General features: G+C 40.3%; 1 protein-coding gene across 1 annotated transcript in view; it reads left to right on the top strand.

Moving 5' to 3' along the window:
• The window catches only part of LOC138105158 (solute carrier family 12 member 7-like), a 54,195-nt gene that overhangs the window by 8,683 nt on the left and 26,225 nt on the right, over nt 1-19,287 (top strand). The gene's annotated exons all lie outside the window — the stretch shown is intronic.

The following is a 19,287-nucleotide window of genomic DNA, read 5'->3' as shown; positions in this document are numbered from 1 at the left end:
ATGCATTTGTCCACAAGCTCTGTAAACAAAACCAAAAGATGCTTTTTATAGAGTGTACCTATTTTTAGAACAAAAACCTTGACATTGTGATGACAAAAAGTAACTCCCACAGTCACGGGTAAAAAAAATAAAATCAAAAAGACACAAAAAGATATATGTTAAGGAAGAAGTTTCTTTGCACACTCTGCTGCTGCTAGTACGTAGACAAATTTCTCGGACAATGATTTTAACATGAAAGGAACATGTACACTTCAGTGAGAGCACTTACTGTTGCCAGTTTGTGGCTAATGACCACATGGCCAAGTACCAGCACTCAGCCCCAGCCATGGCCAAAGCCACCTTCCTGTCCACTGCCCCTGCCCTATGGCAGGGGCCAGGCGAGGAACCTCCCACTGAGCTTCAGCACCGTTCACACCACCCAAAGGTACCCACACACAGCCTCTTTGTTTTTTCTTCCCCCTTCTCTTCCCTGCCCACCAGACACTGAGTGAGTGTGGGAACATCGCGGTGACACTGGTTACCAAGCGGCAGGAGCTGAGGTGTTGGTGGTCATGTTGGCCACCATACTATATCCAGTCCCATCCAATTGCTGCGCTCCCCAGCAGGCCTGACAAGCAGTATCAGAGCTGTTGCTCCTCCTCTTCCGCCTCTACCCTCTAGCCCCACCCCTGCCCCACCAATGCCCTCTGCCGGCTCAGTTTTTCTTCCTTTTTTCCTCCCTGTTCTCCTCTAGCCAGTACAACCAGTAGTGGAACAGCCCAGCAGCACCAGTGTTAATCATCCCGTCATGTAAGTCACCGTTTTTGTGATGTGGAAGTATTTTATTCGCTGTATGTCATAGCTATTTCCTGTGTGGATTTCCACCCCCCGGGTTTTCTTATTTGTTCACAAGAGTGCTGTTGCATGAAGGCTCTTTGGAAGCCTTTTTGCACAGACAGCTGGCTTGGAGCTGAAAAAACACTGGCTGTTCAAACATGCTTTGCTTGCTTAATGCTGCAGCATTAAATAAAACTGTTATATCAATTTCTTGTGTCGATGTACATTTTGTAACACGGCAGAATCCAGAAGAATTGAATCTGAATAAACTCAAACTTCAAACCAGGAAGGTGTGGTCATGGAGTTGCTTTTTACATCAGGCAACACTTAGAATGTGACACTTTATTGTGCCATAAGTCGAGTCTCTCCTGATGGGAGAGAATTTGCTGAGAGTCCTTGCAAGGCGCTTAAAAGATAAAACGAGACGTCTTCTGTAGTTTCAATGCTTCTAGATAGTTATTTATTAAGTCTTATCAGAGAAACTGAGCCACTAGCATGACCCAGGTACAGCATGGAAGGAGGAAAAGTAGAAGTGAGAGCAATTATCAAGATTTACACAGCCTTTTAAAGACATTTTAACCAATAGTTACTAAAAACGTACATTATTTTTACTTTCTTACCAGTTATTCAGTAACATGACTAGGAACTGCGAATTTTCTATCCAATCAATCCAAACTACTTTTACTGCAAAAGAAGGAGAAGATTTAGAGAACAACAATCCTCCATTTTGATATTTTTTACTCTTATCTATTTACTACAAAGAGAAGCCCAAAACCTCTATAAATTTTTCACCCTGTGACAATCTTACATAGTAGTCTATAACCTAATTCACACCACTGTGTTTTTCTAGCTGTTGTCTGACTGTTGGTAATTTTTTCCAAGGTTTAAAGCTATACCAGTGGTGTCCAGGGGGGTAAAACCCCTTAAAAATAGGCAGAGAAATATTCTCAGCACCCTGGGTTCCTACAGAATGTATTGACCTCTGTCTTGGGTTGGATGATTAGCAGGTTGAGAGAGTGTCTTGGTTTAAAAGACAGGTGTCTGCCAAGGAAGGTGGGAACCTCCCTTGGAATGGAAAATGTGACCCCTTTCCTCCAAATTATTGTAACTTTGAAATTAAGGGGCTTTCAGGCAAAGATATGGGAAAAGGAATAACAGTTCTTTACTAGTATGTATGTGTATAACAAGGCAAGCAAACAACAACAGTGGCAGCAACAACAAACCAAGAAAACCAGAAACCCCAATAAACAGTCTCTTCCTGTTCTTTAAGCCATTTCCCCTTTGCTATAGTTGCGGCCACAGCTGGCAGGGGCGCTGTTGGCTCCCGTCTGGGCAGGGCAGGTGCGATGATTCCCCTGCAGCTGCAGGGGGTGCTCCGGTGCACGATAGGAGACCACGAGGTTAAATGGCAGCTTGGCTGAGCTGGGAAGTCATGGGTGCCAGTTGGTCATGATTGCAGGGTTACCCTGCAGAGGTGGCCCATAAGGGGTCACCCCACACGTTGGCTCTGGACCCTCTCCCAACAGCTGGAAAACAAAAAACCAACCAACCAACCAAACAAAAAATTAAGCAGACTTGCAGTGCAGGAAAACCACAGCAGACCGGGATCTTGGAGTCCAACACACAGGAGTGGCTGCGGCAATGTATCGTGGGCAGAGGGTTTGGCAAGAGCCGGTTCCAATGTTTCGGCACCACACACGCTGGTTCTGAGCGCTGAGTAGTCAGGTGGCAGGGAAGCAGGCAAACAGCCCCTTCCTCCCCTGAACTCAGAAACCACACTCAGCAAAACCCTGGCCAAAACCTGCGGGGTACCCCCCTCACCTTTTTCTTGCCCCCAGCCAGAGCCATTTCAATGGAATGTTGTGACACCTAGCTACATAATTTTTTCCTAATTGCCCCATTTGTCTCTTAGGCAATACCATCACACCCCCACACCCCCACTCCATTGTCCTTCTTCCAGGTAGCAGATGGGGAAAAAAATCACTGAAAGAAACAAACCCAGAACAGAGAATTAGGATAAAAGGGTTAGAATAGTAAGGGTGATGCTGTTGTGGATGTTTGCTACAGGCCACCTAAGCAGGAAGTGTGTGGCAGCTTGGGGCAGCCTCAAAGTCTCAAGCCCTGGTTCTTGTGGGGGACTTTAACTACTCTGACATCTGCTGGAGAAGCAACATAGACAAGCATGAACAGTTTAGGAGGTTCCTGGAAAGCACTGATAACTTCTTGTCACAAGTAGTGGAGATTCCCAGAAGGAATGGTGTGCTGCTTGACCTTATACTAACCAACAAGGAAGGCCTTGATGACATGAAGTTTGCAGGCAGCCTTTGCTGTAGTGACCATGGGATTGTAGAGTTCAGTACTGAACAAAGTAGCAGGAGAGAGAGCAAGATTATGACCACAGACTTCAGGAGAGCTAACTTTAGCATCTTTAGGGAGATTGGAAGAATTCCATGGGAGCAGCCCCTGCAGGGAAGAAGTATCAAGAGAGCTGATTGATATTCAAGGTTCTCTTTCTTCAGGCTCAATGACAATCCCAGTGAGGAAGAAATCAGTCTAAGGGCACACGAAATCTCTGTGGATGTATAAAGAACTACTGTCATGACTAAAGTACAAGAAAGAAATACACAGGAGATGGAAGGGGGGTCAGGCTACTTGCAGTGGATATAGGGCAATGGTCAGAGTAAGTAGAAATGAGGCTAGAAAGGCCAAGGCCCACCTGGAAGTAAATCTGGCCAAGGATGCCCAGAGTCTTTTTCAAATACATCAATAACAAAAGGAAAACAAAGGATCATGTGGGCCCATTATTTAATGGGAAGGGGACCCTGGTAACAGAGGATGCAGAGAAGGAAGAGGTATTGAATGTTTTCTTTGCATCAATATTCACTGATAAGAGCAGCCCTCAGGAATCTCTGACCCAGGAGACCCAGGGTAAATGAATTTTGGGAGAAGCACCTTCCCTTGGTTAAGGAGGATTGGGTCAGAGAATACCTAAACAAAGTCAACATCCACAAGTCCTTGGGCCCTGACAGGATGCATCCTTGAGCGCTAAGAGAGCTGGTGGACATCATAGCCAGGCTGCTCATGATCATCTTTGAAAGGTCATGACGATTAGGAGAGGTGCCTGTGGACTGGAAACGTTCAGTGATAGCAAATGTCACCCCTGTCTTCAAAAAGGGCCAGAAGGAGGACCCAGGACCAGTCAGCTGACCGGCCAGCCAGCCTTGCCTTGATCCCTGCAAAGGTGATGGAGTGCCTCATTCTGAAGGCCATCTTCATCTATGTGGATGACAAGAAGGTGATCAGGGAGTAGTCAGCATGGGTTCACTAAATGTAAGTCATGTTTGACCAACCTGATGACCTTCTACAATGAAACAACCACCTGGCTGGATGAAAGCAGAGCAGCGGATATTGTCTGCCTCAGTTTCAGCAAGACTTTCAACACTGTGTCTCACAACATCCTCATGGGCAAAGTCAAGAAGTGTGGGTTGGAGTGGACAGTGAGGTGGACTGGGAACTGGTTGAATGGCAAATCCTAGATGGTCATGATCCATTGCACAGTCTGGTTGGAGGCCTGTCACCTAGGGTTCTATACTGGGTCTAGTATTGTTTAACTTGTTCATCAATGACTTGGATGAGGGGGCAGATACCTCCTCAGCAAGTTCGCTGATGATACAAAACTGAGAAGTGGATGACACCTCAAAGGGGTGTGTGGGCCTTCAGAGGGACCTCGACATGTTGGAGAGATGGCAGAGAAGAACCTTCTGAATTTCAACAAGGGCAAATGCAGGGTCCTGCACCTGAGGAGGAATAACCCAAACACTAGTACAGGCTGGGTGCTGACCTGCTGGAAAGCAGCTCTGAGAAAAGGACCTAGGGGTCCTGGTGGACAAAAAACTACCCATGAGCCAGCAGTGTGTCCTTGTGGCCAAGAAGGCCAATGGTGTCCTGGGGTACATTAGGAAGAGCTCTGCCAGGAGGCCGACGGAGGTGATCCTGACCCTCTGCTCAGCCCTGGTGAGCCACATCTGGATTATTGTGTCCAGTTCTGGGCTCCTCAGTACAAAAGAGACATGGAGCTCCTGAAGCTCCATGCAGAGATCTACAAGAATGATTAGGGGACTGAAGCATCTCTCTTAGGAGGAATGTGGTGCTGCCTCCAGAGGTGTAACATACACAGGTATCACAGGGCTGCTAACTCAGTTCTTAAATTTGGTTAGTTGCTAAGTGCTAAGTTGCTGTGCTAAGTTGTTAAGTATCTCCTAACACCTGGACCTTCCCAAGTAAAATGCAGCTTCTGAAATCAGCAGATATTGCTGCCCCACTGGACTCCACACAGGAGTCCTTTGCAGAGCAGAGATGTAATGCTGGATGGACTCACTGCAGGGCTGCTGCCACTCCCTTGAGCAGAGGGTTTGTGAAGTGATAGCTGGGATAGTTATAATGGCTGCATGAGTCAGCACAGGCAGGACACTGGAACCACCAGAAAACCTCAGATGGAATGCAAAGAGTGAATCCGTTTTTATTACCATCTGGGACATCCCCAAAACAACACCCAGACAAGAGACATCCAGGGATACAGGTACCTCTGAGTTCAGTTCATGCTAGGGGATCACCAACCCTGCTGTTTTCATCTCTTTGTCAGCGATTTGTGCAGGCGTATTCTATTACTGTGCTTTGAGCTTCTCTGGAGCAGGGCAGTAATGTAGATACAAAAATGCTGCTAGCAAGGATTTTCTTGCTATTTTCTAAGTCCATGAGAGACTTCTCTCTCTCACAGAAGAGGTAGCAGAGTATGTAAACAACCAAGCCACCTGCAACCTTGAAAAAGTCTTGTTTATGGTATAGTAGAAAAATATTTTGACAATGGATGTTTTAGGATTTTAGCCAATCACCCCAAGGGGTGGCTGATCCTTTGTCCAATTAGACTATGAAGAAAAAAGTCTGTAAAAGAGTTTGTGAAATAATTAAATGAATAAATCTTGGTGCACAATTCCTGCATGTTGGATCTTCTCTCCTCCTCCTCCCTATGGCTGCGGGACACGGTGATATACCCTAGGGCCCAGGCCTGTGGTAATATAGTAATCTCAATCATGTGCAGCAGAGCACCACTGAATCTACCAAAGGCCTGTGTTATCTAAACAGAGATGTTCTACTTGTCAAATATAGGAAGCTAAAGAAAGATTTGTATGATACACATCTTTTTCTACACCCCAGCTGCATGTCACTGGAGCATGTCTATAATCCTCTACATCAATCTTCCATTATTATCCCACACTGGATCTGAAAATGACTAGCCGTTCCATTACACCAGCGTAAACTATGTCCCCTTGTTTTTCAAAGCTGATGTTATTTCCATGGTGATCTATTGTCACTGTCCTTCCTAGTCTATGGCTCTGGTTACACTTTAGCCTTCCTTTGGGCTGTGGCTGCTGAAGTCACCCAATTTTGCAATCTTGGGAAAGAGTCCAGATCATTGGTTAAAAGTATTAAATGGAACTGACCCCAGGAAGATGAATTATGCCTCTCTGTAGATGACCAAATCTCCACCTTATTCCCAATTCCAGAACTGAGAATATTTGTTTACACTTTTAAAGGCACATCTGTTCTGTGAAGTTGTGATGAAAAGATGATGGTGGTGATCTTTATTTTTCCTTCTCCATCATTTCTAGAATAAATGCTTTCAGTCAGAAATGGTTTCTTTCTGCTTTCTGCTAATGTTTCTGCTGTGTGTTGTGGGAAATTATGCATAGAGCCACTGACTTGTCTTTTTCCATCCTCTGCTTCATTGGACTGAAGGTTTCTCTTGAGCCTGAGATCCATCACACAGCCTCAGTTTTACTTAGAGCTCTTTCTTTGTTGGGATTTTCACAGGCTGAAAGACAACCTTGGTTGTCCTCCTTATTATTTCCATTTTCATTTTGAGCACCAGCTAACCTGCTCCTAAGGAAGCAGAATTATAAGCTTAATGGATGCTTAGTAGAAGTGTAATCCTTTTGTTGTCGTTTTCTGCAGTGCTGTGAGATTATGTGATGAGGTTTATAGAGTCCACAGCATGTCTATTGAAACAAACTGATGTGCTGAATGAGTATTTTTTATACAGGAACACTGCTTCTCTACCTTATCTTGTGAAATTTTCTCTCACAATGTTTCTACCTGAAGGGGGGAGAATAAGGAAGAGAAGTCTCACAGGAGCACGCTTCTGTGAGTCACAGCTCTATTTTTCACACTCAGCAGATTCAAAACTAAAGTTTGTCCTTCCTGCAAGCTTTCTCAGGCTGAAATTGCAGACCTTTCAAGGCTCACTTTCCTTCACTTGATCCTTTTTAGATGCTTCACAGGACATATTATCTTGCAGGCAAATTAGTTTCTCTCTCATCAGAATTGGGTTTGGCCACTGTACACAGAATTTCTCCAAGTACAAAGTCTCTAAGGAGCAAGAGAGCCGATTGTTCTTAATATGCTCAAATACTGACAAGCTTGTGATTTTCCTTCCGCATTTATATGCTTAAAGCTTATGGTTCAGGTCTTGCTGGAGAGGTTTTTTTGTGGAAGAACATAGGCAGAGAAAATATTTGTATCCCAATTTCTCACTAGCTTGACAAGTAAAACCAGTGATTTACAATCAAGCATAATGGGAATGATTTGTAGCAATTCAACGCATTATCAGCATATATCGGTGTGTGGCATCAATGTTAACAGAGATGTTGGGAGGCATAGCAAGAAGAGAGGTGGTTTACATGGTCAGGAAAAGAGATGATGCCTGAAAAGTTCTCTGAAAGGCAGCCTATGCCACACACCACAAGTTTCTCTAACACAGAAAAGAGATGCCTCTTCTTCCTCATGACCTGCCTCTTTTCCTGAGTAAGGAGGTCACTATTTCTTGAGCTTTTACTTCTAGAACGGATCCCTCCCTTTCAGTACCAACTCAGGTCATTCCATGAATCAGCAACAAGTTGTCCCTTCACAGTTTCCTGCCTCAGCTTATGAGCAGCTCTTGCAAGAGCATTGCTGCTGCTGTTCCCTCCAGCTTGAGTCTGTTTACCCTGGATGCAGCTCTGCTGTTTCCAACTGCTACCTTCCGTACAGGCCCTCCACTGGACTTACAAGTACAGCTGTTGTAGGAACCCAGAGTGCAGAGAATATTTCTCTGCCTGTTTTGAAGGGTTTTTACCCCCCTGAACAACACTGTTTTGACCTTCGACCATGGAAAAAATTGCCAACTATTGGACAAGAACTAGAAAATACAGTGGTGTGAATTAGGTGATAGACTACTATGTAAGATTGCCACAGGGTGAAAAACTTAGAGGTTTTGGGCTTCTCTTTGTAGTAAATAGATAAGAGCAAAACCCATCAAAATGGAGGATTGTTGTTGCTCTCTAAACCTTCTTCTTCTACTACTCCATATTCTGCAGTAAAAGTAATTTGGGATGATTGGACAAAAATTCTGCAGTTCCTGGCTGTGTTACTGAATAATTGGTAGAAAAGTGAAAATAATATACATTTTTAGTAACTATTGGTTAAATTATCTTTAAAAAGCTGTGTAAATCTTGATAATTATGCTTTCTCCTGCATTCTCTGCTCTGTGCTCTGGGTCACGCTAGTGACTCTGTTTCTCTGATAAGACTTAATAAACAACTATCTAGCAGCAGTGAAGGCTGAAAGTCTCCGTTTGTCTCTCGAACTAACTCCTGGCAAGGACTTTAAAAACTCTCTCCCATCAGGAGAGATTTGATTTACGGCACGGATCTGTGTCAGCTGTGATGTGAGGTTTGTTTGCACTAACCCAGGAAGTGGGTATAGAGATACATAAAGAGCTAGGAATAAATACAGGCCTATAGGCATACATATAGGTAGTGGTATAGATATGTGTGCATGTTATTTTTTCCCAGTTGTTTCTAAGAGGTGATTATGTTCACTTGGTAACAGAGGGCAGAGGTAGTGGCGTTTTGTACTGTTGTGCCCAATGTGAATAATAGTTTTGGCAAAAAAGAGTTCAGATAGACATAAAATTTTCTTCATTTCAGTGAGGAACACAGCCAGGGCTGTCTACTTCAGCCTACAGCAATATCTCCAAACTGTGTGGTTTTCCCTTTTACCCTGATAGATAATTCCAGAAATAAATCTTACGGGAGAGAGAAAGCCTTTGGCATTCCAAGGATACAAACAAACTTGCTGGAGTGATCTATTGACAATTTCTACACTCAATACATTACCCTTTCCTTTAGCGATATTTAATGGAGTTGGTTTTTTTTCAACTGATCGAAACAATTTTGTCATTTTGCTTGAGTGTTGCCAGGAAAACCCACTCCATGCATCTTAAAGCAAATTGGGATCCAAGCATTTTATTTATCTGTTAACAGCACAAAATTAAGCAGCAATAAGAAAAGTGTGTCATTGAGGATAAACAGTGGTAGTATCACAGGTAAACCCCCAAACTTGACATACACAAATGTTAGTAGACACCAGCAAATTTTTAAACACCCTTTGTAAAAAACGTAAAAGAGCTTTCTGAAGAGCATTCACTTTCCCTTGGCAGCCTTTCAATAGCACCACCAACACTGGTGCTGTACACTTACCTTATCAACTAAAGGTACCATCAGATTCTTGGGGGAGTCCAGCTCCAAAACTGAAAATGGCCAGTAACTCCTCCCACACAAAATGTGCCAGGATAGAGAGCTGTTGATGTTCCTCTGGCAGGGCTTTCCATAGCATAACCAATACTACTGCTATTCACTTCTCTTGCAAACTAAAGGCACCATCACTATCTCTCAGTCTCCACAGTGCCCAGCTGTGAAATTGAAAATATCCAGCAATGGACCCTACACAAAAGGAGCCAGGACAAAAAGCTGTTGCTTTTACCTCCTCCCTGTCACTGTTCAACAGCACCACTAGATAGAGCTATGTCCTTGCCTTGCCAGCTAAAGGTACCATCACACAAACGCATTTCAAATGCAACTCCAAAATTGAAAACGTCCAGCACCTGCTCTGACACAAAAGGAGTCAGGACAGAAAGCTGACCCTTATCTTCTCCTGCCAGCCTTTCAACAGAACCACCAACCCGGAGGCTATGTGCTTGTCTTACCAATGAACTGTGCCAGTGCATTCTCTCACTCTCCCCAGAGTCTTTCTCCCATACAGAAAGTGCCAGGGCAGACCTCACCTTGCTCTTGCAGGCTTTCAACAGCACCAATTCCACTGTGGATAGGCAAGTGCATGCCTGCTGCTCTTGCACTATCAAGGCACCACTTATGTCCTGTTTCTCTTGTTCAGTGGAAGTTTAGAGAGGGAGCGAGCACTGCACTACCCTTAGCTCCATTTCCTCAGGGGATCTTGCTTATGCAAAAGAGCCTGTGCTTTAAAAGGACTCCAGGTTTGCTGCACTATCTGGATCTATTGCTTCTCAGCTGTCCCTGCATGCACTTCTCATACATCCCTGGCCAAGAAGCACAGCTGGGCAAGTTTTGAAAAGTACAAGGTGTGCTTGTCATTGACTTGTGTCATACTTTTGAAAATATTCTACAGTACTACATACCTCTTCTACATTTGTGTTTGTTCAATACTGATCCTCATTCTCCACATCCTCACTCTTCAGGAAACAGGGACTGCTTGGCCTGTACTCCTGCTGCTAGTCTTAGTGGCTTTTCTTTGCCAGACCGCAAGGGTATTTTTTCAAGCTAAACTGACGAACACATCAGCCTGCTCCTGCCTACATGTGTGCATTGTGTTAATGCTTGTGAGCATTGGTTCTGAAAAAGATACAGGAAAAAAAAAGAACAAAACCCCCACCATAAAATATAATCCTGTTTCCATTTGCAACCTTTTTTGATTTGTGTCCTTAAAAGAGTTTTTAGAACTGAAAACCCCCTGGTATTTCAGGCAAATAATGGTCTCATTGTTACTCAATGTCATTGAGTTCTGAGGTAAAGAGAGAGGGAAGCTGTTTTGGAATAAACCTACATCAATGGCCTAGTTCAGCTGCTGACCAAACACTGCAACTCGGCACTTGCTCTACCACCTAAGCTTCACCAGCAGTTAACCCTGACTCTTGAGAGAGACCAGCTCCAGGAGTGAGCAGGAGTTAAAGGTGTTTCTAGCTCTAATTTTTGAAGATCCAAAAGCTTCTTGGCAGCCCATTTAGAATCCTAGCATCACAGGAACTCTGAGCTTGCTCTACTACCTAAATCTTATGCCACTGTCCTTTGCATCTCTCAAATTTACAGGACAACCTACTCTATGCTTTAACTTCACAAACTCATTAAGAAATACCACAAAAAGCAAATGACAAAGATGGGCACAATCTCTTTCTCTAGACCATTCTAGCATGTGAATTTAACTATTCACCACTTAAGTAATGGTATTTCATAGCTTATAACACGTAAGGTTTAATATTGTGCACCTATGACCAAAATCCAAAAGAATTACGTACCCAACAGACAAGTGCACTCATACGTCCTCCTGCATCATGGGTGCATTTACTACCTGACACCAAAAAGCATGAAAGCCTCAGGAGTTCAGCAGCTGTTGGATCTGCAGTCTATGTTTACTGCCATAAGTTAATGGATTTTTACCTAACTTCCTAACATATTTAAAGGCTGCAGGAGACAGCAATTTGCAGGTGAGAACAGGTGCAAAATTGTCCTGTAGCTTTTTCTTATGAGGTCATTAAGAAATATAACAAACTATCACCAGAAATAAGGCCTCAATGGCATTTTGCCCTGACTAGTCTTGCACATGAATTCACCTATCCACCACTTTAAATCATAGTGTTTGATAACTTATAGCCCATAATTCTTAATACTGTGCACCTACAAGCAAATCTCAAAAAAATGAAGCTGACATGGAAGTGTTCGTACATCCTCCTCCATCACAGCATGGGTGGTCCCTGTAACACATAAGGATGTATAAAAGTCTCAGAAGCCCATCTGCTGTTGGATCATTGAAAGCTTCCTTTCTAAGTTGATGTTTTGTACTTTCCAGCTTGAAGGTTTGTTCTCTACCGCTTCCGTAAGTTTATCAAATACCTTCTGTTATGCCCACAGAAACCCCTGTCAGTCTTGCCTTGCACCTAAGGGCACTCATAGAGCCTTTGGTAGGTCCCTGATGGCTCTGAAAGCTTATCTCTAAATTTTTATCATTACTTTTACTATAAGCCATCTACAGTTGTCTATAAATGCCTGCTGATGGCCCTGCACAACAGCCCATGGAGTGCCTTTTAATATGTCCCATGAAAAGCCTACAGCCACCTGGAGTGCAGTAGGGGCATCTGCTGATGTTTTTCTTCTCCTCACTGGTCTGAGAATGCTTTTTAATTCAATTGATCTGCTGTGCAAATCTAGAACCTTCATATGCCTTCTCATCTGTCCACAGGGCCTCCATGTGCCTTTCATTGCACCTAAGAGCCCCTGCAGTGTCTTTGGTGCACCCCCAAGGTACCTCTGAGCGACTATGCATAAACCTATTCCAAACTCAAGGCACACAGCTGCAGTCACACTCAGTGGTATATGGGGGCATTCTGGTGTGCAGCATGCCTTTCCAAGTGCCTTTTGATGTAACCCAGCAGTGTTTTTGAGTCATCAGGAATTCACTGGGTCATCTGATTACCTTTTTGTTCCCTCTGTTCCTGTGCATCAAACCACAGGGACAGGTAATGGCTGTTTTCAGCTTTTGCTGTTTATAGCTTTGTCTTACTTCAGCTGAGAGTGTTATGATAAAAACCCTGGCCTTGAGCCTAGCCAGGTACTTGGGCACTGCATCACTGCTGTTCTAGGCTGAGCAACAGATGTCTTGATTGTATTACAAAGGAATAAGAAAAAGAAAAACCAAAATAAGTGTTTATATGTCTAAATAGACCCATTCTTTTTACAGCAGGACAATCTTCTGATACACTTTAGATCTTAAACAACATTTACAAAGCTAAAGAGTGCCTGAAAGGAACAGAATTATAAAAGAAGCAAAAAGTTTCTATTGAACACCTAAGCTAAACTGTTCAAAAATTTCAAGTGAAAAACACTTAGGAGCTAGTTCAGTTGAGAAAAGCAGATTTTATTTCAAACAGCAGCATACATACAACATTTTCAAAATATACATATCTGAAAACAAGAGACTGCATTTCATTAACCACCTTGCTGTGGTTTATCAACTGTTAAATTATATTTGGAACCGGGTGAAGTTTCTGCACCATCGCCTTCCTATGAGTTGGATGCTCTCATGTTTCATCATTGGTATAATGGTGTAAGATAATGGTTAACTGCCAGTACCTCATAGAAAAGAACCCACACAGCTTGTCTATTTGCTATCACCTGGTGGTTTCAGCTACCTAAGTATTTTAAATACAGAAATATTATTTTTAACAGGTATGGCAAATCATGAACTTCAGGGAAACACTCTATGCATGTCATAGACAAATTTGACTGGCTATATATATATCTCTCTGAAGGAAGGTTCCTGAACCAGGACTAATTCCAACAGAAGCAACACAGCAGCATTTTGGTAAAGAAAGAAGACAACCTTTCCTACAACCCTTCCCTTTTATTATGATGCAGAACAAAGATTAAAATAATCAGAAGTTGCTTATATTTCTATATCTTTAAAAATATGATTGCATTACCAATTTTTTTGTTTTACCACAGCTTAAGAAGTGTCAGAATATGCTACACACACATAAATATCCTAACCCATCCACCATTTATCAATTCCCCATAGAAATATTTTCTACATAAATTTGCTTAAAATATTATTTAAATATAACATCTTACTAGGAAAAAAAGAATACATCATCATAAGATTCAGTTTGCAGGTAATTTTCAACGCACTAGAACACAATGAAGTTGCTCAAATTATAGCAAAAAACTTTGTCTTCTTATGGTGGTGGTGTATGGTGTTTGAAAAACACATGCAAACAGATTAAGAATAAATGGTGATCACTTCACGTCCACTGCCTCGGACTAGGAGAACTCTATCCAGACCTTCTGTCAGAACTTCCAGAAATTCCATGTCTGAAATACCATCTGGTCAAGGAATTTATTCAGAAGAGAAACAAAATAGCTAGTAATCTCTCAAAAAGTCTGACATATAATGCGAAAATAGAGTTCAACAATTTCATCAAAGAGTTTTTATGTGTCACCCTTTACTGTCCCATTACTGGTTATTCAAGTGGAAGTGAGGCCTAACTTGGGGGAAATTCCTAGTTTTTCCCTAGTCACCTACAAAAAAAGATAAAAGTAGGAAATTTTAAAATTAGTTCAAAGTTAAGAAATGCTTTATACCAATAGAAAATCCCCCTCCCTCAGCGCTACCAAGATTTTTTATAACTCTCTTTGTGTCACTTTCTTAAAGGCAGACTTATGCTTACCATACTTACTAATGGTTATCCCAACAGGTAATGGCAGAATCACAAAAATGAAACCCTCAATTTCAAGAAATATGGAATAAATACAGTAGAGGATACAGTTTTCATCCCCTTTTCTGTTTTTAGGAGGTCCAGGCATATTCAGGAGAACTAGCTGAGCATGTTGTGATTTATTAAGCACTACTCCGTTGAGCTTCACAGCAGTGTGCATTCTTCTCACATTTGACTGATTTCTAGCATGCAAAGAAACATTTTTAAGCACTGTCATAATACTTATGTAATTGAATCATATGTTATTTATTTGAAATTACAAGTATGTAAACCAAGCTATTTTCATGGACACTAATATTTGTACATATTCAAAATAAATAAGAAAATTCAATACCTTTGACAAGAACATTTAAGTCTGAAATTCAAGCAGTTCTAAGTAATTTGTCAGAATGCACAAATCTTCCAGTTGTCAATTATCTTTTACCAAGATGAATCAAAACTTTGGTTTCAATAGAAATTAAAGTTCAGACAAGAACCACTAAGAATCCAGTTTGAGTTATATAAAAAAGTAACTGGATTTATACAAGAATTCCCAGACAATGAAATTACAGGTATGCAATGGAAAGATCACAGTATTTATGTTGTACAGTACAAGGTTTTATTCACGCTCCTTTGGAAACATTACAAAATTCTATAAGCCAGTGAAGAAAATTCAGAAACACCACAGAATTTTGAAAAAATTACTAGCTTCTCACACCGTAAGAGTAAGGCAGTAAGCAGTGAACTGAAATTGAGCCTATTCCCTTACATTATCAACATTACCTAATATTTTCCTTGATGCATCTACAAATGTAATTGTTGTAGGTTTGTGCACAGGAAGAAAAAACGGCTAGGATTTAAAAAAAAGTCCTTACTGTAGTATTTCACTTGTATGGTTTAGTTGCTTTTCAGAACAAAATAAAAGAACAGTTTCCTTACAGTTCCTGAGAAACAGCTATCTGTGTAAAGTTAGCCATGGCTGGAAATGAGTCATATGCTACAATGTGACCAAAATATTCAAACTCTAACTTAGTCCATTTATCCAAAAGATCTGCTGCCCAAAAATAGATTTCTTTTTTTTTTTTTTTTTAATAAATAGTTAAAATGCATTTGGCCTGAAATTTAGTGGCCAGTGAAAAACAGCCCTACCAATTCAATTGATTCTCTATACTCTGCCACCCCTAATCTTCCCCCTACAAGAGAATGACATTTCTAAAACTGAGTTTATCAGTCCCTCCTGGGGGATTTTCTATCACGATGCCCATCTATCCTAAGAACCAACTGCACAAGAACCATATATGGAACAAAGGAATGCTTGAAGCTCAGTTTTTTAGAAGCAGAACTGCATTTTGAGATGACCAAACAAGAACTATGAAGAAAGGCAAGATTGTATAATTGAGATGTATAAATATTGAAGCTGAAACATTGTTAAACTAAAAATAACACGCAGGGTGTAACTTTGTGACAGTGGGCAAAAAATTCAGCACTGAAATAAAGGCTTGCATTGTGTAAAATGTGAACTGAGGCTTACTAACATCACTTATCCTTCAAACATTGGTAGAACTGAAATCATACTTAGTAGACAAAGTAAACTTCCCAAATTTTCAAAAGAAGCTCAATTTGTTAAGCAGATAAAATTAAGAAAATGCTGAACTCTAAAAAAAAGCAGAGCAGTCAAGTGAATTTCACTCAAGAGAGGTAGTATCCCATTTTTGTGTGCTGTCATATATGTCTGAACTTATGTTATTTCTACACATGCATGGGTTGGTAGAAGGCAGGCAAGAACTGACTTTTGATGAAACATGAAAGTTCCCTTTGTGAACAAATATTCCTTATTGTGCAAGTAGTTATAGCACAATGAGAGGCTATTCTTCCAGAATAAAAATATATTCAATTTTAAATGTAGTTAATTAGAACACTAAATACTATGCTGGTGCAGAGGAGTACTGTCAATATTTATATTCTTACAGAAACTAAAACACATGTTTTGTGACTTAGCTTGAATAGAAATTTGATAATACTTAAGAGAACATTAACAAGTCACAATGATGAATATTTTTTCAGCACGTGCTATATCACATTATATTAAAAAGGAACAAAAGAATAAATGCATTGCAAATTATGATTTAAAAACATGCATAAAATGTAAAAGATCACAAGAACCAGAGAACCCAGCCTATGTTGTTTAAGTGAAGTGAAATTTAGACTTACAGATTTCCCCATTCTCTATGTGAAAGGGAAGCAAATGCATAGAAAGAAAAAATTATGCCATCAGGTACATTATTAAGTCAACGATATTAATATACTGTACAGGCACACCAAGTTTGAACTGTAATTTCTACCCAACTACACATTGTAGTTTTAAAATAATAATATCTGAAATCAGTGTCTTGCACAATTCTAAAGTAGTGATAAGAACTATTTCAAAGATACTAATTTTAAAAGCCCTTAAAGATTAGAGTATAATGCAGCCCAGGACAATGCTTTAGAGCATGAGCACAATAATTTTTGGAATCTGCAGAAGGCAAACTGTTTCTAAAGAGCTCAAAGCAAATCCACAAACCAACTTAGGATTTTAGGTACTGATTTTAAATATGCTTTCTAACTGCATTGCCTAAAAGTCCTAGATTTAAGATATGTTTTCTTTAGATATTAAGATTTCCCTTGACATCCACAGTTTTGGTTTGGTCATGTGCAGAAAATAATTTAAGCTATTCTTCTAAAATCACAACATGAGGAAACAAACAAACTGATTTCCTTCTGTAATTGTTTTTGTGTCTACTACATTGGTTTGACACAAGGAGTAGCTCTTATCTATCTAAGAAGAAGACATTAGGGAATATTTAAAACAGGAAATATTTAATATAGCAAGACATACATATTTAGACAAGTTTTATATTGCTTTAATTTACAGGATGAGCACTGAATGTCCATTAAAAAGCCAACCAACCAAAAAAACCCCCCAACTCCCCCTCTCTTCCTTTGTTCAATAAAACACCCCCCACACCCAAAAAAACATGCACCCAAAATCAAAAACACAACCTAAGTGTCTTGAAAGACTATCTGCTTCTTTGGTACTCCCTCTAGTACCAAACACAACAAAAATACACTAATTTTTCACACAGAGGGAGAAAGAAGAAGTTATCATTAAGCTTTTTAACATATATGCTTTCTGGTACAATCCAGATGTTGAGTTTACAGCTTGAAGTCTGCTATATTTAAACTTCACTCAAAACATTCTCTTTACAGTCATTCGACCCATAATGTACCCATAGTACATACTATTTTTATAAGGATGCCATTTAAGTGAAGTGCATGAAAAGATTATTTTTGTATTCAAGTTTAAATAAAGCAGAATCACTTAAAAAACAAAACCCAGATAAAACAACCAACTAGAACCCCTCCCCCCATTAAAATAAACACAATGAAATAAAAAGCTCCACATACCACATGCATACTTACGGCTTCATGTTGAAAATATCTTTAAAGCCAGACACATTTGAATCCTTGTTTTTATGCTTTTCCGCTACAAACTTTTCTTTAGTCCAGGTCATTTGCACTTTCTCTGGCATAGCAGCAGCCACACTTGCTTCAACTGCTGGAGCGGAGTGTGAGGCAGTGTTTCTATCATGGATCAGCTGGGCCTGGCCACAAAACAAATAATCACCGCAAGATTCAGTCAAAACTAGCATTTTCAAATTACACATTATTAAAATTTTGAAAAGGAATTTCATAGCAGGAGAACCAAAGAGGTTAAAGAAAAATGCACCTTACTTTGTGAACAAATATGAGACTATTGTGACTTTAGCATGAAGTGAAATTGCTTGTAAAAATGTACTTAATTGTTCATATTTGCAAAACTACATCTTACCTGGAACATTACTTTTGTAATGAACTCAAGTGAATTTCAATTTCACCAGAGAGTACTTTATTAACATCAGGGCATTTTGCCAATGAAAAACTTGAAAGCCAGTACTCTCATTGTTCACGAGTTACATTATTTCACAGATACTGTTGTAAACATTGTCCATTTCCCATGCCTTTAGCTGAACTACCACATGACTCTCATGACGCCAGTATGGGACTGGCTGAATTGAAGGCTAGCTGTAGATTTAAATTATTAAATTAGATTATTTATGCCTGCAAGAGTATAACATAACAAATTATGAATATTACATAACAAATCCAACCAATCTAGCCATGAAGGGGCCTTCTCTTCCCTTTTAACAGTAGAAAGTCAAATCAACTTCAAGAACACAAAAGCGCATGTCGGAAGAATATTGTGTTTTCTATTTTCCATTCCCCTTGCTTCTTTGGAGAAAAGAAAGATTAAATATTTAGCACATTATTTACTTACTTTCCCTCATAATACTTTGTCCATAGACTTCTCTATTTCCATCAAATGCAACACAAATACAGTAACTTAAGACTCTGAAAATTATAAATGAATTGGTATTTGGGGGCAGGATTCTTTTTGTGCTTTGGAGTTTTCTGTTTCGGAGGAGGTATTTATTTTTTTCCTGTGATTGTTTGTTTGTTTGTTTGTTTGCTTTTTGTTTAACAGTTCTGAAAGCTATTCAGAGACTTGTTAAATCATGAGTTGAAGGTCCTGTTCTGTTTGGGAGCCCCAATTATTCACGTTAGACATCATCATGGTCCCTCCACATATATGTTGATTAAGAATTTCATGCAGGTCAATAAAAAGCACGAATAAAACCCAAGCAGATGAGAATACTACTTTTGTCTCAGAAAAGCAATTCCTCTAGTGGTTCACAAATTGTAATTGCAGGTGGTTTTAAATGCCTTTGAGCTTCTGTATATTCCCTAAATTATTTCCTAGTCCTTATCCTCCAGGATTCCCAAATTCTTGAGTTAATTTCTGAGGTTCATATAAATATCTCTTAGTCTGATGGTCTTCCTATGTTCACAGATGATTAAACGATGATTCAAGGCCACAAATCAGAAATTCCTATGAATACAATTAATTCTATGACGAGAATGAAAAAAGCTAACAAATACATGCCAATATTATAAATACCATGGAACAATAGCTGATGGACTAAAATTTCAAAGGAACACTGTAAGATGAGTTC

Source organism: Aphelocoma coerulescens, chromosome 2, assembly GCF_041296385.1.
Source record: "Aphelocoma coerulescens isolate FSJ_1873_10779 chromosome 2, UR_Acoe_1.0, whole genome shotgun sequence".
Classification (NCBI taxonomy): Eukaryota; Metazoa; Chordata; class Aves; order Passeriformes; family Corvidae; genus Aphelocoma; species Aphelocoma coerulescens.
This window is presented reverse-complemented; position numbering and strand designations above follow the sequence as displayed.